Genomic DNA, 25,508 nt, shown 5'->3' on the forward strand with positions numbered 1-25,508 from the left:
TGCGTTTCACATGCAGGGGTACGGTGCGTTTCACACGGTGCTTTTCACACGCTGATGCAAATGCAGGAGTACGGTTCGCACAAGGATGTCTATCAAGTACTTGTCATTGCATACTTTCATGTGCAGGCCCTAGGTGTGGCAGACAGTGACATAGTACAGGGCATCTAATCTTGTTGCACAATCGATGTGTGATGACCTGTGGACACATCTCATGTGTGATGGGGCACTATGTGGCACACATCACCTTGACACTTGTCACCTGTGTATCATTAGTCCGATTTTGTCATGCACAGCAACACTGGGATGGCGCAGTCATCACTACCGGCACCTGTCTCATGAAGGTAGGGACTGGGGCACTTTATCAATTGACATGTCATGCTCAGCATGACCCTATGTGACTATGTCAGGTGTGTATCATGAGTTCTATTGAGCTTGCTGTTTGTGTTCCGTAAACTGCATATGCTGTTGGTGCATCTAACATGGGTCTGTGTTGAGAAGGGAATGGTTTCACATCTACGCACACATTGTCACATGTGGATTCCCACAGTTGTTGGGTCTGTGTGCATCAGACACCATATTTCCCCAGGCATACATGTCTGTGTCGTGTCAATGGCTGTGTTGTTTTGTTATTACATGTACACCTTAATTGCAATGTGTATGATATGTACTTTTGACATTCCAGGTGCCCTTGGGTGTGCCTTGCAGTCAGCTGTCTGTATGGGATGACAACCTTCCACTGCAGGTATTGTGACGTGTGTCACTCCGGTGATATGTCGGGCTGTACACTCAGACCGCCCCAACAGCTCATTTCAGGGCATGTCATGTTGAGTTGTCAATCAACAGGTGTATCTGGCTTTTTCGTAGGAGTGCCAGCAAGCTGGCATATGTGTCCTTGATGTATTGCATACGCCAGACTCCATAGTGAACTGATGTCTAGTAGCAGTTTTGCATGTGCTATGTACATTGCCATTGATATTGGCTGACTGTCAATCTCCATTATTCCCAAATATGTCCTGCAGGGCACCGCCTCTACCAAGGCCATTCCCAGACTTGGCGACCATGAGGAAACGTGTCTGCATCCGACGATACAGATTCACTCAACAGTTGATTCAGGAGTTGACAAACAAACTGGCACCACATCTCCAACCGCAACACAGGTATCCTACTGCGCTGACCACCAATATAAAGGCTATGGCTGCCCTACATTTTTTTGCAACAGGTACGTTTCAATTAACCATAGCTGATGTTGGTGGAATGTCACAGACGATGTTCAGCCGTGTCCTGCGTGATGTTTTGGCAGCCATGTTGGAGAACATTGTTGAATTCATCAAATTTCCGACTCCTGAAGAGTTGAGATTCAAGGGTGATTTCTCTGCCCTGGGAGGGATGCCACATGTCATTGGGTCCAAGGATGGGACACATGTGGCTTTGGTGCCACCACAGGCACATGACCAGGCTTACTGCAACCATAAACATTACCATTCAATAAATGCCCTTGTGGTGTGTCTTGCTAATATGCTGATTAAGTGTGGGCCAAAAATCCGTTCCGCTCGTGGAATTTGCGGATTTTCGGCAATTTCGGATCCGCGAATCTCGCGAAATTGCCGAAAAATCAGCAAATCCGCTTGCTGGCGGATTTTGTTTTGGCCCACAGGAAGCACTTACAGTTAAGGCAGGTGCTCGAGTTGAAGCTAACTTTGTAACCATTTTAGAATGGCGCCGGCAAGCTGCCAGAGTTGAAGTTGCAACTTCAACTCTGGCAGCTTGCTGGCGCCATTCTAAAATGGTTACAAAGTTAGCTTCAACTCGGGCACCTGCCTTAACTCTGCAAGTGCTTCCTGCGGGCCAAAAATTAAACCTCAACAGGAAGCACTTACAGATATAAATAAAGCAGGTGCCCGAGTTGAAGCTCAAATTCAATAACGTTTTAATCAGCCCAAAACATTAGTGAGCACGGTCGAGGCTGGGCAAGTGTGCTTTAACCCCATATCTGCCGTCAAAAATTAGCTGTAATACTTGAGGGAGGTCTTTGCATCCATGAGTTTCTCGAGCGCTACCCCCCGTGTAGTTCCTGTGACCAGGAGGCTGCTTTCTCCTCATCTGCTGCCCTGCTCGCTCTCTGACCCTTCATACATAAGAGGCTTGTGAACACGCATAGAAGCCCTGCACCACACACTAGCGGTATCAAACGTCTTCCCGCCCTTTCTCAACTATGATGGACAGATCACTCAAGGGACCTCGGCGCCTTTTGGCACGGTGGAAAACACACAGGCACACATGGTCAGTGGAGACAAATCTTTTGGCCCTTTACGCAGCTGCAGTGTAGGAAAAGCACTTTACATTTACCTAACGAGGTAGCACTTACTGGATTAGCCAGCAAGAAAGGACTCCAGTTGAGTAGAGGTATTGCACAAAACGGTGGCATCTTCGTGGATAACTATGCAGGGCAGGATTCATTCTGGCACGAGGCTCCTGAAACAAAAATTAAACCTCAACAGGAAGCACTTACAGATATAAATAAAGCAGGTGACCGAGTTGAAGCTCAAATTCAGTAACGTTTTAATCAGCCCAAAACATTAGTGAGCACGGTCGAGGCTGGGCAAGTGTGCTTTAACCCCATATCTGCCGTCGAAAATTAGCTATAATACTCGAGGGAGGTCTTTGAATCCCTGAGTTTCTCGAGAGAAACCCCCGTGTAGTTCCTGTGACCAGGAGGCTGCTTTCTCCTCACCTGCTGCCCTGCTCTCTCTCTGACCCTTTATACACAAGAGGCATGTGAACACGCATAGAAGCCCCGCACCACACACTAGAGGTATCAAACGTCTTCCCGCCCGTTCCCAACTATGATGGACAGCTTGCTCAAGGGACCTCGGCGCCTTTTGGCGCAGTGGCAAACTTACAGGCACACATGGTCACTGTAGACAAATCTTCTGGCCCTTTACGCAGCTGCAGTGTAGGAAAAGCACTATACATTTACCCAACAAGGTAGCACTTACTGATTAGCCAGTAGAGTACTCCAGTTGAGTAGAGTGCAAATCACAAAAAAATCTGCGAGTTCGCGGGAAAATCTGTGAATTTGTGGATTTTTCTGCGATTTCACATGAATTTTGCGGACCGCAGATCTGAAAAATGTGCCCATACTTAATGCTGATTTCCCAAGTTTGTGCACGTTTTCCAGGATCAGCACACGATGCATTCATCATGAGGCGTAGCAGGCTGCCACAAATGATGCTGCAGCTGCGCAACGAGCGGGCATGTCTTGTTGGTGGGTAAACTCTGTTTGTCCTGTGTGTTTCAGTATCTTTTGCTCTTACGGCATCTCCTGACCCACTTATTTACATGATGTATTTATGTAGGGGACTCGGGATATCCCAACATGCCATGGCTAATGACACCTCTCCGCAACCCAAGAACAGCTGCAGCTCAGCGGTACAATAATGCACATGGGCAGACCAGGCGAGTGTTAGAGAGGACGTCATCCTGGATCCTGAGGAGCAGGAACATCTACCCGTTGAGGATCAAGGGCTTGGTCAAGATGCAACTGATGAGGAGGAGGAGGATGATATCCAGAGACAGCTCATATGCAACTTCTTCTCATAATTGTGAGTCGCTGGGTATGAGTGAGCAAGCTTGTAGCATTGAGTGGCATGTGTTGCAATGTGTGTGTCCAGCTGACTGTATGCAAAGTGACTTTGATGTGTGTTCTGATGTTCTCTAATCAGAAGAGGGAGGTGAAAAGACTGATCCATTCAGTTTCCTGAGTAAATATGCTAATCAAATGGAGAAGGATCACTTGTCCTGCACAACCTTTGGTACGCAGGAAGAATGTGGGGTGTCCCAAATAAAAGACCCTCATGCACGTGATGGGTATGGTGGTGTCTTAAGCGGTATATCTTGGTTTTCCACTTTTTAGTCACGTGTGTGCATAATCATCAGGTCGATCAGGTTATTCAGCCTCCACCAGGAGGTTCTTACCCAAGGTTGATACAGTAGTGAGCCAGTGAGGGGGATATTTAAAAAGTCCTGGAAAGCCAGATGGAAATTTTATTAATTCTGGATTCGGGTCTAGTAACCTCTGAAATAGTGCATCTTAAGGACCTGCTATGGGGAGTAGATGTACTCAGAGTGTTGGGGTCATAAATAGTGAGTTAAAAAAGTGGTCGACATGTTTCTGCCTCAATGGCCTTAGTTAGGACTGTTTCTCTGTTTTGGAGGTCTCAATGTACCTCGCGCGTTTTGTTAACGCGCTCCAATCAGACGGCGGAGCTCCAGGCAGACTGCTGCGTCTTGCGCTGGCGGCCTCTGTGTGCGCTCTGCTCTCGCCGACCCGGGCCGCCAGCGCAAGACGCAGCAGTCTGCCTGGAGCTCCGCCGTCTGATTGGAGCGCGTTAGCAAAACGCGCGAGGTACACTGAGACTTCCAAAACAGAGAAACAGGTTGACAATCTCTATTTCTTATCACTACTTTCAAGAGCACTTTATTTATACCTTTCTCACTTTATTCACCTAAGGGTCCTGATGAATGCCCGTAAGTCCTAACTAAGGCCATTGAGGCAGAAACATGTCGACCACTTTTTTAACTCACTATTTATGACCCCAACACTCTGAGTACATCTACTACCCATAGCAGGTCCTTAAGATGCACTATTTCAGAGGTTACTTGACCCGAAACCAGAATTAATAAAATTTCCATCTGGCTTTCCGGGACTTTTTAAATATCCCCCTCACTGGCTCACTACTGTATCAACCTTTGGTAAGAACCTCCTGGTGGAGGCTGCATAACCTGATCGACCTGATGATTATGCACACACGTGACTAAAAAAGTGGAAAACCAAGATATACCGCTTAAGACACCACCATTCCCATCACGTGCATGAGGGTCTTTTATTTGGGACACCCCACATTCTTCCTGCGTACCAAAGGTTGTGCAGGACAAGTGATCCTTCTCCATTTGATTAGCATGTGTGTTCTGATGTGTCACTCGAGTACTGATGTCAGGCCACACAGTAATGCGCAATGACTTTCTTTGAAATTTGCATGTGTCCTACATTGTTCATGTTTCGTAACTGCCCATGTCTATTGCAAAGATTTTTACCGGTGACCTCTTGTGTGTCTGTCATTCCCAGGTTGCTGTGCCTGTTGTCTGCTCGTGTCATCTTTGTACTCCTACTATTCCTCATGATGATTGCAACGTGGGCTGAATCAGCGTTCCATGCACGGACATGTGTAAATGTCAGTTCGGGTAAGAGATCCAAACAGGCTTTTTGGTGTAGGTATGCTTTGGGAATATGTGGAAACTGTTTCTGTGCATGTTGTAGTACCATGCATACATGTCTCATCACCATGGATCAAATTAAATGTTGCACCACTTCCATGACATGACAATCACCCTTCGTGACAGTCATCTGTATTGGAGTGTGGACTCTGGTGAAGGCATCAATGTGTGTAAACCTTGCCCCTGACACATTGCGGATGCCATGGGTTGACATTGTGTGGGACATCACAGCAACAGGCTCTATGGGGAATTGCAGCCTCTCTGTGTGCAGCAGGATGTGTTTGGCTCATCCACTTAATCTTGTGTGCCAGTACAATTGGATTTCCAACATCCATGTTGTGAAGGTGGGGGCCAGCGTTCTGTCAACTGTCCTGTGAGTCTGTTCGTATGGATGCATTGCCATTTGTGCCAGTATGTCATGTCACGTCGCTTCCTCAGGGTCGGCGGAGAACACTGCGGTGCAAAACTTCTCGGTAAGTGGATGAGAAATTTCATTTCCCATGAAGCCAAGACCTTGGCGCTGATGACATCACAACGTTGCGGGGAAGCGAATGTAAACGATTCCGTGGCACCAGTCAGGGGCCGTTAATTCCAGGATTCTCTTGTGGCGTGCTGCATATCCTGGTCACGGTAGGGGTGCATTTGCGCCATTGCTCCTCATTACTCTCTGTTGAGTTCCGGCCCAGCAGCTTGTTATGTTTGGCATTTCAAAGCCCAGTTGGACGAGCCAATGACTGGCTCTTGTAGGGGCTTCCTTGTGTTTACCTAATTCCCTTCCTCGTTGGACAAGCTTCTTAAGGCTCTTGCGGGGGCTGTGTAATTTCCCTTCTTGACCCTCACTGATTCCCTGGGGGAACTATGGATTGTTGGCTTTGCGTGAGACGCGCAGCAGCGCATTTGAATTTCTGTTTATTTGACTTTATTCTTACACTGTGAATTTCTGGATTACTGCATGCCTTTAATTTTGTTGAAGCAGCCTACAGAGTGTTATACCCCCTCATATCGCTGCAATACTCTGCTACCTTTTATGTTTCTCCTGTGATCCCTGTGCTAGTTGCACAATCCTTGGAACAGGATCATACTATTGGCCGTTTCTTTTGCAACTCTTACAACATTATCTTTGGTGTGTTATGGTGTTTCATCAACTTTACATGTGCTATGAATTGATGTGGATTGTTCATCTCTGTTTTCACAGCAGGGGCTTGTAGAGCTCGTCCGGAAGAAAGCTCCAATTCCCCAGGTACGTGGCTCTTAAGACTTTTTTGGGTATGTTGCTAACTGCTGGATAAATACATGGAATTGTATGGAACTGCCTTCTTTGTAAGTGTGTAGTAATGTCCTTGTTCGATCCTCAGACCCACTAGCACTTTCATTACTGTGATCCCAACTAGGACACAGTGGCTGTTGTTTTCCTTTACAGGTATTATTGTTACAGTATAGGTCCTGGGGTATACTGTGATTCAGTGACACGAAGTGTAGAATCCTTATGCTTGTTTACCTTTGTTTCAGATCTCCCTCCCTGCTGTTCCCTTCCTTTCCTTCCCTCGCCTGATCACCCTTTTGAGTCTGTCATTTCTACTCAGACCAAGGGGCTATCGGGAGATGGACCCCCTTTGTGCACATTGGATCACCAGCAGTACAGGTAGACTCATTACATGACTGTTAATTTCCGCAGACCAATGGCACTGGCCATGGACATTGGCTCATGCAGCATGGCCAAAAACACATACTTGATCCATTGGTGTAGTAAATGTGTTCACCACAGTACAAGGTGCCTCATCTCTGTCACCGCAGATCTCTTGCCACTTTGCATGCGTCATCAATGGCATAACTGTCAAAGATAGTGCATATGGGAGTATGTGTACTTTGGCAACATGCATGCAGTTCTTCATGGCTAATGATCCCTATTGTGCATGACGTACTTGGTTGTATATGTATTTGTGCTGCTTGCTACACACAACGGGCAGGCAACACCTGCTGACGCTGTGTGTCCTGTGCGCAGCTTGGCCTTTTGGAGCCTGATCCTGTGCCCGTCATTTTTGGTTATTGTTCATCCTTTTTCTTTGAGTGACCCATGAGTAACAGACACTCCTTCATTTCCATACAACTGTTACACTGTGGCTTTCTAACCTCCTTGTCTTTGTGTGCTAGTTTTTGCCTAGTTTCTCACCCCTGCCGCCATCAGGTGTTCACGCATTCCTACTGCTGCCTCCCCTGCGGCACTGCCCCACCGAGGGCCCTGATTCTGCAAAACACACGCCTCCCAGATGCTCCTCCCTCCCTCCACCCATTCTTGATGCAAGAAGCAGATTGTCTGTGCCACTGTTGCACCAACGCCGTGACAAAGGCAGGACCTTCAGCACCCGTCAGCGCCTGCAACGTGCACAGTGCAAGACCCTCTGGTGCTTGCATGACCCACGAAACACAACACACTCATGCTCCAGCCATCCTTGAAGCAATGAACACCAGACAATCAACCCCCTGCTATCAAGCAACCCCTAAGCGCACACACGACAGCATTGCATGCTGGGTGTGCAACTCCTACTGCCTACACAACGCTGCCACGTCTACCAGACCATGTCCGTACAACCAGGTCATGTGCCTCCTACTCCACACCCGCTCCGTCCACTAGCATGCTATTGGACTCTGTTACTTCCTCAACACAACAGCCCAACACATCACCTTCAATACAGTATCCTGGTTGAACACAGTATCCTGGTTGAACACATCCTCAGCACACAACTTCAACATTGCCATCACAGATGGATACAAGATCACCTGCAGGGACCGCACCATCAATCCAGGAGGATGAATTGCAATTCATTCAGAAGTACACCTTCAGAGTCACATACAACACCAAGGACACACTCAGCATTGTCAAGCACCTGCACTTCAGGTTTCACACCAACACCCTGACCACCCTCAGACTAACAGTCATCTACAGATCTCCAGGCCTCCACCCACAATTCCGCTAAGCCATCAACAAATAGATCTGAACGCAGGCCCTCACTGCCACAGACTACATGTGGCTGGGGGACAGCAACTTCTGGCTGGAGGACAACCACACCACCATCCTTCATTGGTACATCAACATTTGCATCCTGTTCTCCAACAAGCAACACACTGCCCCACACTCCGCTACAGATCCCCCAAAGATGCTTGATCCAAGTCACCACAGACGAGCTGTGTGGCACCCTCGCCCAGGACACTCCAACCAGTGCCACCGCCACTCCCTGCAATCTCACATACTGGATCAGCGACTGATCCAACACTCTTGCTACATTGGCGGACTTTCCTGTATAGCAAAGCAACAGATAAGCCACCTGGGACAAGGCAGACATACTGGACTCATACAGATGTAGCCTGACTCTCCTGCATAGCTTGAGAAACAATCAACCATCAGTTACCTTTCAGCCCTGAAACCCGCCACACACAGACATCACCATATCATCACCACAGATAAGAGGACATCCTTCAGGTAGGGCATAGGCACCAACACACACAACATCAAGGAGCTCATCAGCATCGTGAGTGAACTATCTAACCCCAGCTCTCCATCCAAAAGACATCCCAACCTTGCAAGGCCAGGGGAATCCCTCGCAACATTCTACCACTGCAAGCTCGTGGACATACACAACAGCCTCGCCACACAGAGGCAGACAGCACTATTATCCACGGGACATACCCCCCCTCAGGTCCTGGAATCCCGTCAGCAGCAAAGACACCACCCGGCTCATGTACACCATCCACTCCGGTTCTCCATCAGGACCCTTCCCACACCACATCTCAATCACAGCATACCCCATCCTTGAAGCCCACCTCCGCCATGTCATGAATGTCTCCTTTGAGTACGCCACATTCCATGGTAGCTGGAGGCATGCAGAGACCCAGGTCCTTCTTAAACAACAGATGGCAATACCGCAGGATCTCCTGGAACATCACCCTGCTTCCCTACCTGGCAAATGTCATCTCGAAGACAGTCAACGAGCAACTGACCAACTCCCTCCAAGCAAACACCTCCAGGCAACCCGCCCCAGTCCATCTTCCACAGTAATCAGACCACTGCAACTGGCCTCAATGCCACCACCAACGACATTTTGGACCCTGCTCAACAATGGTGAGACCACCACCCTCAACCTCTCAACGGCATTCTACACCATGTGCTACCACACTGTCAAATCACACATCTCCAACACTGGGATCCAGAGGAGGGCCCAGGATTAAATTGCCAAGTACCTCACCATCAAGGCCCAGGGAGTCCGCCTCCCCCTTCAGCACGTAGTACACTGGGGTCATCTGGCCCATGCCCCAGGCTCATCTCTCAGTGTGATGATCTTCAATGTCTCCATGACTCACCTCTCCACCATCAGATGCGCACACAACCTCATCATCATGTCCTATGCCATTGACACCCAGCTGCTCCTCACCCTCAGCAAAGACCCAGCCACTCCGAGATCCAAGCTTCAAGAAGGCATGTGGCCCGTTGATGAATGGATGAACATCAGCCACATGAGGCTGGACTTGGAAAAGACTGAGGTCATCATCTGAGGATTGTCCCCTTACAGCTGGGACAACTCCTTGTGTCCCACCGTCCTGGGCAGCGCACCAGCACCCAGTGGCCACGCACGCAAGCTGGTGTTCATCGTAGACTCCTCGCTCACAATTATAATGCAACTCAACACCATCTCTACCTCATGCTGCAACACCCTCCACATGCTGCAAATGATCCTCTGATAGATCCACTCCTAGGCAAGACAGACAGTCACCCAGGTCCACGACACTAGCCGGGTCAATGAGAGCAGCGCCCTCTACGCAGGAACAACAGCCAGACTCCAGGAGGACTTGTACACATCCAGGGTGCATCCGCACACCTCATCCTCAACATCCCCTGCCACAGCCATATGACTGTCCACCTGAGATACCTACAATAGGCTCACTGTCAACTGCAGGATCACCTTCAGACTCCTCAGCCACACTCAGGAGGCACTCCACAGCCCCAGACCCAAAAACGACCATGGACATCTCTCATCCCACACCCCATTGCCCCAACTCCGTCCAGCCAACGTTGCCCTGGCCACCATTCATCACATCCACAGAACAACTGCATGCGGGAGATAGTTCTCCCACCTCACCAAACAGACCTGGGACTCCCTCCCCAGGCACCTCCACATGACCCATGACCTCTACGCCTTCATGATACTCTTCAAAACCTGTCTATCTGAGCAGTATGGTAAGCCCCCCCCCCCTCAGCAGTTTGAAACCATCATGGGTGAATTTTGGGCTCCATGTATGTATTTGATGATACAATGTGACCTATGTGTGTCCTCGACCGGACTCAGATCCCAGTGTATGGATGGCTAGAGTTTGTTCCACACTCCGGCATACTTTGACATGTCCCCACACATATGTTATTGACTCATGCAAAATGACTGCAACATCAATTTTCCTTGTGAATGTTTTGTTTATTTATCTGTCAGGTGCGTGAATCATGAGGAAGTGATAGGTGCTGTACAAAAATGCAGGGAATCCAAAGTTCACAGAGGGAGATGTGATGCCTTGCAGTTGGAGTCATCAGAGTCCAGACCACAGTGCTCGGCATCATTGTTCAGACTGCAACCAGCAAGTCCAGTTGGCAGAGTAGGACAGTCAATGAGGTGATGCTGTTGCAAACAAAGTCCAGGTGCCAGACCAGGTGACCTGGGAGATGTGCATGGCCCGCTGCCTCTCACTGTCTTTTCCGTGTATGACCCAACTTCCTTGGGGGACCCTCTTATGCAGGCCTTGACGATGCATGGGATGCTTGGTCGGACGATTCCTCCTCCTCCTCCCTCCCTGTGCCTGGTGGCGGTCTTCACCTAGAAATGTCTTGCCTGGTGACACAGGGAGGGTGCTCCATGTTGTCTGCGATCTGACGGAGTGAATGGCTTATGTCCCTTTGCACCGCCAGGAGCTCAGCCAGTCTTGCCTCCATCCGTCCTTCGTGTTCTTGTTGACTGGCGTGTTGCTCGGCCTGCAGGTTTTTGATCTCTGTATTGGTCCCCACTACCTGGCTGATCTCCCTGGTGTCCCACCGGTATGCCTCCATAATGTTGCGTAGTTGAGACATACCGGGCCCTACAACTGGCTGGTCAGGTTCTCGCCTCCGCCTACCTCGACTCCTGCCCACACGAGCCTGGCCTGCCATTGTGGGCATATCGGGTCGACGGGACCCCTGAGTAAGCATGGGCAAAAAATCCGTTCCGCTCGTGAAATTTGCGAATTTTTGACAAATTCGCATTCCGCGAATCATGCAAATTTGTCAAAAAATTCGCAATTCGCAAGCTTGCAGATTTTTTTGCTTGGTCGCGAGACTTTTTGTCCGAGAGCACGCAAAAACGGATGCGAACACGCAATTGCACAACGCAATTGCACAACGCGAGCATGCAACTAGCCCATGTACGACCGCATGGGTAACCTCGCAGTAGCCACACTGAAAAAATCCAGCGAACACGCAAAAAGCCCAGCGAACACGCAAAAAGCCCAGCGAACACGCCAAAAAAAATGGCACATTCGCGGATTTCGCGGACCGCGAATTCGCTATCGCGCAAATTCGCGGACCGCGAATTTGCAAATTTCGCCCATACTTACCCCTGAGGGATGGCAGTGGTGGTGTTGTCTGCCACCTCCTGGTTGCCCGGCGAACCTTGTCCCTCATTGTCAGACTGGCTCAGTTGTTGACTGTGGGCAGGGCTCTGAGATTTCTGCTGGGATGTGGCAGGAATGGTGGTGGTGGTTGGTGCAGATGTTCCTGATCCAGCTGCTGCACGGGTTTGGGCACCAGAGGTGCCAGGTTGGTCGGGGTCATACGTGGAGTGGTGAGAGGCATCGCTGTCGGTGGGATGAGTGTCCTGCGTAGCCTGGGACTGTGAATCATCTCCCCATTGTTGGGGGTAGATTCCGCACATTGCCTTGTGGGTGTGAGAGACAGACAATGTTAATGTCATTTAATGCAATGTCCATATTTCATACACATTGTAGTTGGCACTGTTCCACCTGGTAGTTGTCTATGCTTTGGATTGTCCTCAATGTTCACTTGTGGATGGGTATGTTGTGAGGTCATATTGATCTGTGCTCAGGAGTCATTGACATGTGGGGGCATATTTACAATCACTGGCACAGCCCTGCATATCAGCAGGGATTCACCAGTCATTGTGCACCACAGCTATGCCAGCATGGATGCAACACATTTACAATGCGGAGCACCAGGGGGGAAAGACGGCACAGCTACGTCACGCATCTGTGTCGTAGAAGTGGCGCATTGCTGGAGTTGTGTCCCCAGCGCAACGCAGCTCCAGCAATGCTCTGTTGGGCCCTATCTGCACAATGCTGTGTCAATCCTTACGCCTGCTTCAAGCATGCGCAGGGTTTTGACGCAGCATGTGCTTAAAAGTGACTGAGTGAAATCTTGTAGATTTCACTCAGCCACTTTTGGGAGGCGTTGGTGCGCCGAAACTGACTCTGATGACTTCATCTACAAGGATCTGTGGTTCTGAAATTCTGGACCCTACTGTTGTCCCGGTATCGACGTCCGATACCCGTGTCCCAAAACATCAACGTACCATGACGAATTTGGTGTCGACGAACCGATAATGATTAGGACATCATTCCTATGCATTTGCGTCATGATCGAGACATGCTAACACCCCTGAATCGTAGTTTCCGTCCCGACCCCTCAGACTCCATTTTGTAAACGGTATCCATCTTGTGTCTTGCCCTCATGATAAGTCAATTAAAGGTCGAGCTTGATCTAAAAGGACACGTCCACCTTCCCTGACTCCCCCCTGACCTGTCCCAACTGACTCCATCGCCTCCAGCCGAACCTGTTTGGGCAGCTCCTCGCCCAGTGGCCAAACACGATAGCATCAATGCACAACATACCACAAACCATTCACCGCGTACAGATCATGTTTTCTACACACATACACACCTGTCCACGCTCCCTGTTTATGGCCAGTTTTATGACTAGGAGGTGCCTTCTTTTATTGAGGCTTCACCGATATCTGATGGGAGTTCCGGGCCTGGCTAGGTAATCTATCACGAATTGGACATCTAAAATACGGGCTTGCCTACATGACTTCGCTCTTTTGTATTATTGTAGAAATATGTGTATAGCCATATCATAAACTCAAGAATTCTTGCTTGCAGCTATTATTTTTGTATATAAGGAGAAGGCTGGTTCTGTAAGAACGAACAGTCTCCTGAGAACACATGACCCGTGTTTGTCGTGCTTCTAGGACACCTGTTACTTGGTAGCTGCCAATAAAACTTGATCTCTGACTCGACTAGAAGACTCCGTGTTTCTGTGGTCCGGAACAGGGAGAACTCAGAGGTCTTCGGGTGTTATCCCCTGGCACCAAACGGGTTCCTAAAAACCCGTTACCTCAGTTGGCGCCCAACTCGGGGCGGTATCAAGCGGCGACGGTCCAAGCCAGATGTTCGTGAGGAGCTTCGTGTGAAAATTCCAGAGGACGGCCAGCCACTTCAGCGACCCCTGTATGTCGACGTAGTTCCGAAGGTCTTTGCTGCGAGGTTCCCCGCGTCCCGACGGCTACGAAGGACTGCTGCCCTGACTATCGCCTTGTTTTGGACCCAGTGATCCTTGGTAGAGCGAAACGATAGACGAGTCTTCTAGCGACGTCACCGATGTTCAAATACTTCAGTTAAGTATAAGTGGAGCGTCTCCCAGTCCTTAGTTTGTCCTTAGTTTTTGGTATCCTTGAGATACGCTTTGATTTGGTACTTGCAAGCCCCAAAGCCGAAGGACTTGTGTATTCACGAGAAATATCGTAACAGATAATCCTTTGAAGTTTGAAGCTAGACTAGTGAGCAAAGATGCCTGGTTTTAGCAGACTTGGAAACTTGTTTTGTCTTGGTTATAGTAAGGACTCCCGATTAGAGGATTCCTGTCCGGTTCCTCCGATCGGAACTCCAACATATGAGTTATATATAAAACACGGCGTAGGTCCTATCATATATAATGAAGTGTGGATAAAATACACCCGCAAGGATGGTGTTTTAAAATGGCCCCAATATGGTAGTTTTGTAGGTCAAATTATTTAAGAGAAAAGCCCGGCCGGCGATGTTTGACTCTTTCCGCTTATGGCGCAAAGAAGCCAAACAGAAAGAAATAAAATTAGCAAAAAAGAATAAAAGAGGTATGTCAATGGTGCAAGCTGCCGTTGCATACAGGGATAACGAGGAAGAGCAAGAAAGCGAACAAATACTTAGGAGCAAAAAACTAGCAGTAGATAAATGCTACCCGATGTTACCAAATAAGGGACAAGGTCAAGAGGAGAGATCCGAGAAAGATCCATTAATGTCCCACTTATTAAGCTCACCTCCACCGTATGCGTTAGACACTACTACAACGCCAAAGCATTTTACTATACCGCGCCCCGGCGCACGTAACCCAGCTCTTGCACGAACGCCAGCTCCTCTTCAGCTGGTTTCTACTTCTCCGGCGCAGCCCTCTCAAGGGCCGCCATCTTTGCTACCTACTCCATCTACTTCTACGACTTTGCCTACAGCTCCAGCTATTGTCTATGATACTACGTCTGCTACTACTTCAACTTCCTCTGCTATTGCCTCTACTTCTTCTTTGCCTCAGCCTGTTTTTTCCGATGCACTTGCTCCTCCGCAAGGTTCTCCTTCTATTAGACAAAGAGTGACAGGTACCGTCACTGGTCTGCTTTCACCTTTCTTCGGGTCGCCTAAAACGACCCCTAAAACAGAAGATAGACAGTTACGTAGTCAATTGCCTGATTACAAGGAAAGAAAAGTGCTGAATGAACTAGCCCGTAAATGGATTACGGATACTGTTAGATATGATGTTCAGTCTGTTATGGAAGTTTTCCGTCAAAGGAATGCACCCACTCAGAGATACGTATTCGAAGAAATGTGTGTATATCTGGGCGAAGATGTGAAGACAAATGATCCCAAATACACAATGAACGAACTATGGCGTACACGCTTTAAGTTCTATGAAGGTATGATTATAGGTGCAGATGTTGAGAAAGCGATAGAGTTATTGCTCTCTTATAGGAGTAAGGGAAACGTCTCTAGATCATGTCACGAAGACGATGCACCAGGTGGAAAAAGAGCGAGACAGTACCCCATGAGAGAGGTTCCTCCGGTTTGGAGGGAAGGTGATGCGAATGCGAATCCACCAATTCTGCCTCATTTCCAGCGTGTATGGGTACATGTCCCCTGGAAAAGATCCGATGTCTTAGCACTCAAGCAGACACTGCCTGATCCTCGTAAAAACCCGACTGGGTATTATAAGGAGTTATCACAAACTGCAAGCTCATGTATAATGAATTTAGCGGATATCGACATGTTGTTTGGGAACGTTGTTCCACATCCTCTATGGAGCAAAATACGTCATACGAACCATGACCAAGAACTAGGTGACTCATGGGCGAACATTGCCGCTATAGATGCTAGACAAATTGGTGGTTCTAAACCTGAGCCGTTAATAGCTGAACTTCCCGCTAGAATTATCGCGTACATGAAAACGATAATGCCTGAAGTACGCGTAAACTGGGACAAGCTATCTGCGTGCAAGCAGAAGAAAGATGCGAATGTGTCTGACTTTTTCACAAGATTTGAGGAGACTTTCACCGATCATAGTGGTCAGGATATGGCTACCGAGGGTGGTCAAAGATTGTTTGTAGACAAATTCGTACATAATTTAATCCCTGAACTGTGTAATAAACTGAAAGATTCAGAGAGTGCTTGGGCTGTCTCTACGTCAGCGCAAATTTTAGCTACAGCCCAGTACTATGAAAATAGGCGCAAAGACGAGCTAGATAAAGTCGACAAAAAGACAATGGTGATACGACTGCAGCATATGCCGTAACGACATTACACACCATTATAGAGACCGCGCGCATTTCCCATAATTCTGCACAAGCTGCAGAGCTAATTGCGCTTACCAGAGCATGTGTGTTAGCGAAAGGAAAGCGAGTGAATGTGTACACTGACAGCCAATACGCCTTTGGTGTGGCTCACAGTTTTGGGAGATTGTGGCGTGAACGTGGGTTTCTTACGTCACATGGTGCAAAGATACAACATGGTCAGTTAGTTAATGAACTCCTCGAGTCACTGACCTTGCCACTACAAGTTGCCATTGTAAAATGCAGAGCACACAAAAAGATTCAGGATGATGTTGGCCGCGGGAATGCATTTGCAGACGAGGTTGCGAAAGAGACTGCAAGGAACACAATGAGTCGGATGTATGTTGTAGGTCCCGCTAGATGGATTACTGATGTGGGAATGTGTGAGGACACCATCGAAAGCGTGAAATCTATACAAGCCGAGGCAACTGAGAAAGAGGTGAATGAATGGAGAGAAAGTAAGGGTAGGTTAGATGCGAATGGCTGTTGGGTCGAATTGTCAGAACACCAGCGATGGCTATTACCTAACGCCTATGTACTTGCAGTAGTAACAATGGCTCATGGATTTGTGCACATCAGTTCGAAAGGAATCTGTAAAGTATTGGCCCCAGTATGGCAAAATAGCAATATCCCAAAATATGCAGAGAATGTGGTCAGAAACTGTATGGTGTGTTTGAAGTACAATCCCGGTAGGGGAACCCCAACTCCAGCTGGTCATTTTTGCGCCTCCAACGTATCCGTTCGAGGTTTTGCAGCTCGATTTCATTCACATGGAGAGATGCAACAATCTGAAGTATGTGCTCGTTGTTGTTTGCGCTTTCTCCAGGTGGGTGGAAGCATACCCCCTTAAGGACAATACTGCCTTGTCAACTGCCAAAGCCCTTGTCAAAGAGTTCTTCCCGAGATTCGGCATGCCTAGAATCGTCTGGAGTGATAATGGAAGTGAATTCGTAGGACGCGTGATGAAGAGAGTGTGTGAGTGTTTAGGCATACAACAAAAGTTTCACTCTGCGAATCACCCCCAAGCAGCTGGATTAGTAGAATGCTACAATGGCACTTTAAAGCTCAAATTAGCCAAGATCCAAGCCTGTACAGGTCTTAAATGGCCTGACGCCTTGCCCCTAGCACTCTTGTCAACCAGAATGACCGTCCATTCTAGGTTAGGACTTAGCCCCCATGAGATAGTGTTTGGCCGCCCAGCCAACGTCTGGGGCGTGCCAAGGCCAAAGAAACTCAGCGAAATAGAGCACCCCGTACTGCTTGACTATTTGTGCGAATTAACAACTAAATTGCGTGTTTTACACCAACAGGTTCACAGTTCCTCTCCGCCAGCCTCTGACGATCCAGGTCACTCCATCGAACCCGGCACGTGGGTCTTGGTGCGGAATTTCCAGCTCACAAACAACGGACAGCCGAGGTGGACCGGACCATACCTGGTACTTCTTTCCACGAGATCAGCTGTTCGGGTGGAAGGCAAAAAGAACTGGGTGCACGGGACCCATTGTAAACGGGTCCCTCTGCCCCTTCCATACGACCGGTGGGTCAACGAAGGAATTGCCGACTCCGAGACAGAATCCATACCTCGCTTCATCCCTTTCAGCGATGCACGTTTAAAAGAAACTGGTACTGAAAAGGAGAGTGATCATATTTTACAAGGACTTGTGCCACCGTCAATGCAGTTGGACACTTCAGAACCTAAGACATTGTTTGAAGACCACACCGTACCTGGGAAACAACAATATAATCTAAGGTCAAGACAAAGAGACAAATAAAAAGCAAACCAATGTGATTTCCCTTCCCCCAAGAACTATTTTTGATTTTTCAGCTCTCTCACTCTCAGGAAACTTGCTTATTTTGGATTTTCGAACCGCCATCCGGTTCTGCTGCTAGGGTCGCGGTTGAAGTCTGGGGAGTGCAACTGGGGACGTCTAGGTCAACGGTTCTGGTTGGTCCAAGGGAGTTACCCCGGACTGAACAGAGCGCACTCCCTGGCAGAACCAACCTACCACCGCGGGCAGCAACTAGAGGATGGAGTTTCCTAGGGTAAAGAGACCTACCAGACTCACGAACTTTGAAAGACAATTATGCACTGTACTGGCCAAAAGAAGGTTTTTGATAACATGTATTTTAATGTTGTGTAGCATAACGATGTTTTTGACTGGTTATACTCTATTCGTATTCCAAGTTACTTTTTCAAATGACACCCGGCCACCAACTCCTCCTACTATCTCTCCACACTACTTTCACCCTCTACCTGAACACGAGTCTGCCAGAAGACTCGAATTTGTAAATAACTCATTCATTCAACTTCTACACCAACACCAGTCCATAATGAACACATCGAACTGTTGGGTATGCGGACTCATTCCGCACACGAAGGATAAGGGTATTCCATACTTCATCCTGCCATTCAGTTATTATGGTTCTATGTGGGCTTTCCAGACCATGTTCCTATTCGCCCTAGAACCATACCCGACCCGTTCTACTGAGAGTGATTCCAGTAACAAGGCACTAGTAGCAGGGATAAGAAATATGAGTAGAGAGTTCGACACCTATCTTACGATTCCCAAAGATGAACTCACTCCGTACACTCGTTGGAACGTAACTAAATATGGGGTTTACCTGAGTAAGAGCCAGACAGCAAAGAAATCCCGCCCAGTTTGGATAGTACCCAACCGAGGTCACTTATGTTTACAAGGTATCGGCAGGGATCCCAAAGCACAATTAGGAAAGAGTATATGCACGGAAACCTATGTGTTCGCTTCCCGAACTTCCCCTATGCTGTTAGCAGCCAAAGGCACGTATTTCGTCTGCCATGACCAAGCCTACACCTGGTTGCCCCCTGACTTCTCAGGTACATGTTTTATCTCATTTCTGCTGCCTCCCACCTACACGGCCAGAGCAGATTACCATCGGACAAGGACAGCTAGAGGGGTCGTGAGTAAAGACGACACCGCGGGTCAGGAATTCGCTGACTTCGCAAAGGGTTTTCTGCCATTTTGGGGGCCTATGGTGAACAGCAGGAATATTCGCCAGTTATCGAGGATAGTTGAATCCGCCGTGATTACAACGGCCGGAGCCCTTGGCAATTTGACGACCGAACTTCAGTCGGATCGACTTATGACCCTTCAGAACCGAGTTGCCCTAGATATCATACTCGCCGATCGTGGTGGTGTGTGTAGAGTGATCCAATCCAGTTGTTGCATTTTCATCCCTGATAACGCACCGACAGTGTACCAGGCCATCTCTAAGCTACACGAGATATCTGGTTCCCTTCACGTAGAAAAAGGGGACTGGTCCTTACTAGGGTGGTTCTGGGAACTGATCGCTACCTGGGGATGGAAAACACTGATCTTCATTGGGATGATCTTAGCACTTCTGTTTGTGTTCTGTCTGTGTGTACAGTGCTCTCCTGCACTATGTGGCCTTTGTGCTACCTCATGTGTACGGAAGCCTGTGTCAAGGGATGAACTGAGCAACAGAATGATGCTACAGCAGCATCTCCACGAATTCCTTCATACAGATTTAGACTCGGATTAACATGAATTATTGCCTTATATGAGGGCAAAAGGAGGGTCTGTGGTTCTGAAATTCTGGACCCTACTGTTGTCCCGGTATCGACGTCCGATACCCGTGTCCCGAAACATCAACGTACCATGACGAATTTGGTGTCGACGAACCGATAATGATTAGGACATCATTCCTATGCATTTGCGTCATGATCGAGACATGCTAACACCCCTGAATCGTAGTTTCCGTCCCGACCCCTCAGACTCCATTTTGTAAACGGTATCCATCTTGTGTCTTGCCCTCATGATAAGTCAATTAAAGGTCGAGCTTGATCTAAAAGGACACGTCCACCTTCCCTGACTCCCCCCTGACCTGTCCCAACTGACTCCATCGCCTCCAGCCGAACCTGTTTGGGCAGCTCCTCGCCCAGTGGCCAAACACGATAGCATCAATGCACAACATACCACAAACCATTCACCGCGTACAGATCATGTTTTCTACACACATACACACTTGTCCACGCTCCCTGTTTATGGCCAGTTTTATGACTAGGAGGTGCCTTCTTTTATTGGGGCTTCACCGATATCTGATGGGAGTTCCGGGCCTGGCTAGGTAATCTATCACGAATTGGACATCTAAAATACGGGCTTGCCTACATGACTTCGCTCTTTTGTATTATTGTAGAAATATGTGTATAGCCATATCATAAACTCAAGAATTCTTGCTTGCAGCTATTATTTTTGTATATAAGGAGAAGGCTGGTTCTGTAAGAACGAACAGTCTCCTGAGAACACATGACCCGTGTTTGTCGTGCTTCTAGGACACCTGTTACTTGGTAGCTGCCAATAAAACTTGATCTCTGACTCGACTAAAAGACTCCGTGTTTCTGTGGTCTGGAACAGGGAGAACTCAGAGGTCTTCGGGTGTTAACCCCTGGCACCAAACGGGTTCCTAAAAACCCGTTACCTCAGTTCTCCATCTCCTCCTTTGTGAACTTTGGATTCTTCTATGCGGACATGGTGTGGGGTGACGGTGTGTATGGATGTGGGTGTGTGGGTCTGAATGTGAATGGGGATGTGTGGGTCTGAATGTGATGGGGGTATGTGTGCAGTTGGTGGTGTGTTGTCAGTGTCTCTTGCAAATTGGATCTGTTGCAAAGGATCATGGTTTGTGTGTGTGGACCCTTTTTATTGGTCCATTTGTGGGTGTGGCTTAGTTAGAATTTTTGGTGGGTGTGTTATAAGGGGTGGTTCTGAGTTACCCCTCTGTTTGCCTGTTTGGATCTGCCCAGGACATCCATTTCCATAGTTTGTACACTGGAGATGAGTTTTGTGGTGTTGTGCGAGTCGTTTTCATACTCGTGCTGTTTTCCAGTGTCCGCGTGGTTCAGTACGGTTCATTTAGTTGTATTTGCTTCTGTTTATTTGTGTGTCCAATGCGACGGTCTCGCTGTACGGGTCGTTTTCAACCTCCTTGTGCTGTTTTATGGGGTTCGTGTGTGCTTCGTTCAGTGTGGGTTCGTCTCGTATGTGATTTTGTGGCTTGCTCATACGCGACGTTTTTACGGGGTTCGCGTGCGCTTCGTTCAGTGTGGGTTTGTCTCGTATTTGATTTTGGGGCTCGCTCATACGTGATGTTTTTACGGGGTTGGCGTGCGCTTCGTTCAGTGTAGGTTCGTTTAGTATTTGATTTTGTAGCTCGCTCATACTCGAAGTTTACCGTACAAATCGCAGCTCATACTCAACGTTTTCCGTACGAATCGCAATCTGATTCCCCGGTCTGGATCGTACTTGTCGGGTCGTACAGCATGTTTACAATTCGTACGGTTCACTTTCAGGGTCCGTATCGTACGGATTTTCCCTTGCTTTTCGTACGGTTCGCAAAGATTCGGACGTATTTTTTTCCTACAGATCGTACTACGCGATTCAGACGGATTTGTACGATTCGCACGGAAAGGGCTGCGAATTCGAATCGTCGTATGGATTTGTTTCCCGAATCGGAATCAACCCCTTAATATTTTTGGGCAGCACCGCACGCTTTAACAATGGTGGATGCATGCCTTACTTTTTGTCAGAGTAGTAGGTGAACTCACTCCTTTATTTACAAAATGAACCTCGTCCCACTCCAAAGCAATATGACGGAGAAACAACTTTAAAAAAACGTATTGACTTTTTTAGTAATGGTGGCACACCAGGTGGTGTGCCGCCATTATTACAATAGTGCATAAATAGAAAATAAGTTGTTTGTCTGCCATATTGCTTTGGAGTGGGGCGGGCACATTTTGTAAACAAAGGCTTGTGGTCGCCATTACCTACTACTCTGACAAAAAGAAAGTTGCTACTGCCTGCTACTCGCCTTCCTGCAAATTTTGCTGACGACCCTTTGTGAAGTTGATGGAAAAGGACATTATGCCCATGTACACTGGGTAGTTGTCTTGCTTGTCACCAAGACAGCTGTAAGATTAATGCCCTCCCTCTTCGTGCTTCCTCTCGGAGTTTGGCCACAGTTCTGTATCCCAAGCGCTGCTTTACAAACGATCCAATTACTGGCTACTTCAGCTTTAGAATGAATCCAGAATTTGTTCAGGTGTGGTCGAGAGCACTTGAGTTAAAACAAGTACCCTAGACAGGACACACGTCAGTCTGTAAAACGGCTTTCAATGCATCACACTTGTACTTTTGGTGACCCCATAGACCTCTATGGGACTAGGTACATTCCCGATCAAATGAAGCTGCAGATTGTCTAAGAACCGGTGCTTAGTTTGTCAAAAAAAAGTATGCGCCAGGACTCCTGTCAAGAGGCCAGACATTGCTCCCGCCATGCTGCTAATAATAGATCCTGATGGATATCATAGCGCTTTACAAAAGGATGAAGGGGACAGTACTAGACCAGTAAAGAATGCCAAATAGTTGTAGTCACAAAAGTCACATACAAAGGATACACCGCGAGAAGCAAGGGAGAATACAGAGCCAGTAACTATGTTATAAGAGAATACCAAACAGTTACATGTCATATAAGAATACCAAGCAGTTACAGTCACAATAATCACCGACAGGTAAAACACAACTGCCACCGCACTCCTACAAGTGTGACAATTTGAACTAGTCTATTCCAGGCCCCCTTAGCTATAAAAATAGCTTGGGCGGCAGGTAATAGTTATTTTTCAAATGTATATTGAATTATGTTTTGGTCATCTTTAAGTTAGCCAGACAGTGGCACCTTGTAGCAGACTGTCACAAGCAGGTGCTGACAATTAAATGCTGGTGCCGAGACAGTGCACCTTTCCTAAAAACGTCTGCATTAACCACTGTCTGGAAAATATTAAATTCCTTAATTGATTCTTGACCTTATCTCCTTTTATGCAGTATTTGTCTGTGGGACCCAGTTCTTTGTAGTTTGCATTAGTGAGCGTTGTCTGCTACTGGTGCTCAATATGTCATCCCAGGCATTTAACCGAAAGAAAAAGAAATAAAAGTTCGCCGAGTACAAATATGTCACATCCCAGTCACAGCAGTTCGTATCCGAGAGATACACAGCCATATTGTTTAAATATACCCAATTATATCTGTATGTGCTCTTTAAAAGAGAGGACTGCTGTTGTGAAATAAAATGCACAATTGAGGGCTAGGTGGCATCTTTTCCAGACAAAGTTGCATCCACATCATCCGTGGGCGTTGTCAAGAATGAATGGCCAGCCACCTACTTGTATTAAATCCAACAAATGTTGCTGCTAACCAAGAAAAATAGTAATTATGCAAGATAAATGTTTCTTCAACTCTTTATAAAATATGATGTCTTAATTTGTTGCCTCGATAAACATTTGATAACAGTTAATAACAAAGGATTAACAGCTCCCCAAACTATTGCACAATATTTGAAGAATTACAAGGTGAAATACAGGGACAAAAGAAAATGCTGGCGACACCAGCTGCACGTGTTGTCAGGGATTTTTTTTTTAAATGGACATTTTGACATCATCATTATACATAATACATTGAAAACAGTAAGCAAATGTTGGCTTTCATGTGAAACCATCACAGAGTATCGTGCTAAATTCCTGTTTCCTCCTCTCAGTTGATGTTGTGTATAGATTTAGGATTGTGCAGGGCTAGTAAGGGCTGAAATAAATAAATGGCTTCAAATAGCAAAAATATATCAAATCTAATGCAAAACAATACAACTGTAAATGAACAGATAATACTACATTCATTCCTCTTATTGAAATCAAGTAATACATTTTAAAAAAGAAGAAGCATATTCTTAACATATATATTGTGCAAAAGGCTGCTGGGGGACAAAATTAGATTAATTTCACACAGCTAAAAGTAGCAATTAATTGCCCAGATCAAGAAGGCATGGCCGTGCAAAAAGAAAAAATACTTCTGATAAGCATGAATAGTAGACAATGGAATTAAAATCTTAAAAAGGCAACAAAACCTTCATTAGAATAAGGTAATTCTCGGTTGCTGGGCTTTCATAGAAAATACCTACACATCTAAGTGACCTTAAATCAGAATTCTGGTATACCGTGAAACGTTATGCAGTTGAATAGGTCATTAATTTTCTTTATCGACAGAACATGCTCAGAAATGCCTTGGCATTTTAGTACAATGGTCCTCCCTATATTATATGTATATAATAGTGTGCAGTTTGTCCATGTTGTTACAGTATTTATGTGTGAGACAAATGTATGTCAACTCTGCTCTCAAGAAACAATCAGAAGAAGATACCCATGAGCTGTAGAATTCGTTCTAATGGTAAGTAAATTGCAGAAGAGTAGTGGAACTGTGTTGCTGTTTACTGTTTGTACCACTGGCTGTGATTATCAGTCTGTGCCTCATTGGCAGTGCTGGCAGCTGTAGCTCAGGATTTTTACTTGTATGCCCCTGGAAGGATGACCGCTAGCCATTATATTGTTAAAGATGCGTCACGATTGCCAGCTGCCTAGAAAAGAGACCATAAAATGGTTGGAGGCTGATTTTGCTTTTTGATATATTTATCAGGCAAAGTTTACCAGTGACACGCTGACTATGAAGCATCTCACAAACTAAATCAAAAGTCACCGAAGATTCACAAACATGTCGACACCTGGCTATCAATGGGTCGGTTCTCTGGCAAAGCAATGCTAGGAAGCTGCCAAGTGCCTCCTCCCCAGGTGGTGCCAGATTGAAGAAGGGGAGGCGAAAATGTCACTTGAGCAGTGCATCTAACTGTTGGCCCACTCATTCACATAATATAAATACCTCGATGCTACCACCACAGCATTTTCGAACAATAAAAACTCACAATCACTTTACAGTAAAGCATTTTGTGTGAGTACTTTTGACTTGCAACTCATGAAGGTCAGCATTTAGATGCATTTTATTTTTCCAATGCCACAGGGGACACCCCAATTCCCCCTGAAATGATTATGAGTTCGCGGAGTGAGAGAGCACATCTAGTAAAACCAAATGTGGTAATATAAGACAGGTCTCTGCCACAGTTTTGAACTGACTAGTGTCTTAAATGTTTGAAGTGTGCTGAAGCAGTGCGATTTTACCACCTTATACAATAGTGAATGGTTACTAAAACATCTGTTGGCTGCATTTGGTTGGAAATGGAGCAGCAGTTGGTGGCATCACGAAGGTAAACAGAGCATTACATAGTAAAAAGTACAAAGCAAGCTAACTAGAGAATGAAAACATAACAGGCACAACACAACAAAACAGTTACAACATAAATGCAACACAACAGCCACAGTCAAAACAACGCAGCGCAAAAGCACGCCAGGAAAGAGAAAAAAAGAACACA

The sequence above is a fragment of the Lissotriton helveticus genome, chromosome 4_1 (genome assembly GCF_964261635.1).
Source record: "Lissotriton helveticus chromosome 4_1, aLisHel1.1, whole genome shotgun sequence".
NCBI lineage: Eukaryota > Metazoa > Chordata > Amphibia > Caudata > Salamandridae > Lissotriton > Lissotriton helveticus.